General features: G+C 42.2%; 1 pseudogene; it reads right to left on the bottom strand.

The window, feature by feature from the left end:
- Positions 1-232: 232 nt before the first annotated feature.
- LOC120586940 (ATP synthase F(0) complex subunit B1, mitochondrial-like) lies at positions 233-997 on the bottom strand (annotated as a pseudogene).
- Between the last annotated feature and the right edge of the window lie 2,565 nt (positions 998-3,562).

The following is a 3,562-nucleotide window of genomic DNA, read 5'->3' as shown; positions in this document are numbered from 1 at the left end:
GTTCAGCTACCTGTCTTTTGATTGGAGCATTTAATCCATTTACATTTAAATAATTCTCTCTTTCTTTGGCCAGTAGATTGTTTTAATTCCCTCACAATAAGAAACTCAAGCATTTCATTTTTAGGTAAAGTATAACTAGAGTAGACCATAAAACAGAAAGATTTTGTCACCTAGACTAGTGTCCATTTAGTCAGTCAACTGTTTCTAGCTGTTTTAATCAGGATAGATGCATTTACAAAACTGGCTGCTCTTGGGCCTTCTTTGTAAGCAGCTTTAGATCTGCAATACATTTGGAAATTGTCTCCTTTTTCTGCTGTGCAGAGATACTCTACACCATGTGCTTCTCCACCCAGTTTATCATGTGCTCTTGTTCCTTTTGACACATATTTTGCACAGAGATCTGATAGTTCAGGTGATTCTTTACCTCCTTATATACTTTATGCAGCCATTCCTGATAAGTAACTTCCAGGGTCAAGCAGTGTTATTCCTCTGGACATCAAAAAGGTATTGGTGCTTTTGAACCAGTGCCTGCTGTGACTTCTCCAGATCAGTTGCATCCTGGGTATATTTGATGGAAATCTGTTTCATCTCTTCTAGTTGGGGGCAATTTTTTGCTATTGGGTTTATCAGTGAATTCCCCAACAGAGGCACCATATTTTTCAATTACACGGACAAGCAACCCTATTGTTGATATGGCAAAGTTGGTCTCTGGGGTAATCACATATATTTCTTTGGCTAGAAAATATAAGATAAGCCCAGTTCTGATCACACAGGGTCCTGTTACACCAGTTTTAGGATGAAGGAACTGGAATAATTTCTCAAGGATCAGCCCATGATGAACTTTTCCTCCATATTCAAGAAGAGGTTGTATAGGGCAAAATTTGATGCCCAGTGTGAAAGATCCTTGTTGCCTGCAATATGCCTAGATTGATGAGGGCTGTGTTTTTTAGACAGGAGGCCACTGTGATGTTGCAGAAAGTACAACCTGGGACAACATGGTCAGTGAGGGTCCACTCAATGGTCTTGGCATCCCAATGACCTAGACAGGGACTAAGGTAATTGTTGACAGATATATAGTTATTGCCATGTTATTATTCATATCTTTAATCTCCTCCTCCTTCTTCCTCTTCTTCTTCCTCCTCCTCCTCCTCCTCCTCTTTCTTTCTTCTTCTTGTCCCTCTAACATTTCTTGTAATACTGGTTTGGTGTTGATGAACTCCTTTAGCTTTTTCTTGTCTGGGAATCTCTTTATCTATCCTTTGATTCTAAATGATAGCTTTGCTGGGTAGAGTAATCTTGTAGATACTTTCTTCTCATCACTTTGACTATTTCATAGAAATCCCTTCTGGTCTGCAAAGTTTCTGTTGAGAAATCAGCTGACAGTCTTATGGGAGCTCCCTTGTAGGTAATTAACTGCTTTTCTCTTGCTGCTTTTAAGATTCTCTCTTCGTCTTTGTTCTTTGGCATTTTAAATATGATGTGTCTTGGTGTAGGGTTTGTTTAGGAGTCTATATACTTCCTGGACTTGTATGTCTATTTCCTTTGCCAGGTTAAAGAAGTTTTCCATTATTATTTTTTCAAATAGGTTTTCAATTCCTTGCTCTCTCTCTTCTCCTTCTGGTACCTCTATGAAGCAAATGTTGGTACGCTTGATGTTGTCCGAGGCCCCTTAAACTATTCTCATTTTTTTTAGATTATTTTTTCTTGTTGCTGTTCTAATTGGGTATTTTCTGCCACTTTATCTTCTAAATTGCTGATTCAATCCTCTGCTTCATCTAATCTACTGTTGAGTCCTCCCTAGGTATTCTTTATTTCAGTTATTGTATTCTCTAACTTGACTGGCTCTTCTTTATGTTTTCTATCTCTATTTTTATGTTTTCTATCTCTTTGTTGAAATACTCACTGAGTTCATCTACTCTTTCTCTAAGTTCATTGAGCATCCTTATAAGCAGTACTTTGAACTCTGCATGTGGAATATTACTTGTTTCCATTTTGTTTAGTTGTTTCCTAGAGATTTGCTCTGTTCTTTCATTTGAGACATGCTTCTTTGTCTCCCCAGTTTGGCTACCTCCCTATGTTTGTTTCTATGTATTAGGTAGGGCTTCTACGTCTCCTAGCCTTAGTAGAGTGACCTTATGTGATAGGTGTCCTGAGGGGCCTAGTGGTGCAGTCTCCATGGTCACCTGAGGCAGGTGTTCCAGGTGTGTTCCTTGTGTGGATTCTGTGTCTTCTCCTATTGTAATTGAGCCTTGATTGCTGTTAGCACATCAGTGGGAGGGACTGACCCTCAGGTTGATTGGTTGTAAAGACTGGCCATGACTGCAGTGGAAGAGCTTTTGTTCAGGGGCTAAATCTATAGAGCAGGATTCACTTTAGCAGGGCTCTTGTGCCTATAGAATCTGCTCTTTGGGTATGTCTTTTGTGGAGGTGGTTGGGTGGTGCTCTGGTGTGGTCTGAAGCTGGCCACTGGGTATATTGGTTCGGGGGCCTCTTCATAGGGGCTCTGCTGCACATCAAGTTTAACGCCTTTTGTGCCCTGCCCAGGCCACTTGATATGAGCTCTAAAGTGATCTGCAAATGGTTGCCACTTGTATTGGGCTTGGAGGTGCCTGAGAGAAGCTAAATTGTGAACTGAAGCTGGCTGCTGGTAATACTATGCTTGGGACTACTTAGCAAGAGATACAGGGCATGCCGAGGCCAGATGCTGCTTGTTTGGGGTTTGTGAACCTTTGAGAGATTTTAGGAAAGTCAGTAGCATGAGCTGAGACAGGCCATTTGTATGGAAAAGCCACTGGAGGCTGCTTGGGTGAGGGTAGGGGTTTCAGAGAATCACCAGGGCAGGGCCAACAGTGTTAGCCAGGTTGATGGAGACTCAGATATGGTGCCTGCCTGTGTGTGCAGGCTGGGTGGTAGTAGGGCTCAACAAAGGAACAATGACTTCTGCCAGCACTTCTGCCTGTGAGAAAGCTGCCTCTCCAGCCCTTGCCCTGAAGCCAGATAACTCTGTTCCTCTTCGTATGTTCCTGACACCTTTTAAGCTGCTGCCCCAGCGCTGGAGCTCAGAGCTAGTAAATCTGTCAGCGAGTTCATCCATTCTCAGGCCCTTTAAGAGGAGCACTTGGGGCTTCAGCAGTCCTTCATCTCACTCAGCCATAGTCTCTGCTGGCTTTCACAGCCTGAAGTTATGGAGACTTCTTTTCCTGGCACTTAGACCCTGGGCTGGGGAGCCTGGTGTGGGTCTGGGACTCCTTACTCTTCAGGAGGAACCTCCACAGTCAAGATAATTCTCCCAATTTTAACCACCACATGTGGGTGTGGGACCAGCTCATTGTGTGACTCTGGCCCTCCTACCAGTTTTGGCTTGGCTTCTTCTGTATGTCCTTAGTTATAGAGCTTGTGTTCAGCTAAACTTCAGGCAATTCTAAATGATGATTCTTTGGTAGTTTAGTCATAATTTTGATGGCCATTTTCAATATTTATGTCTTTTATTTATTTTATTGCTTATTTCACTGGCTAAGGTCTTCAAAATGTTGAATAAAAGTAGTGAGAGAAAACATCGTTT

This window comes from Pteropus medius, unplaced genomic scaffold (genome assembly GCF_902729225.1).
Source record: "Pteropus medius unplaced genomic scaffold, Ma_sr-lr_union100, whole genome shotgun sequence".
Lineage (NCBI taxonomy): Eukaryota > Metazoa > Chordata > Mammalia > Chiroptera > Pteropodidae > Pteropus > Pteropus medius.
This window is presented reverse-complemented; position numbering and strand designations above follow the sequence as displayed.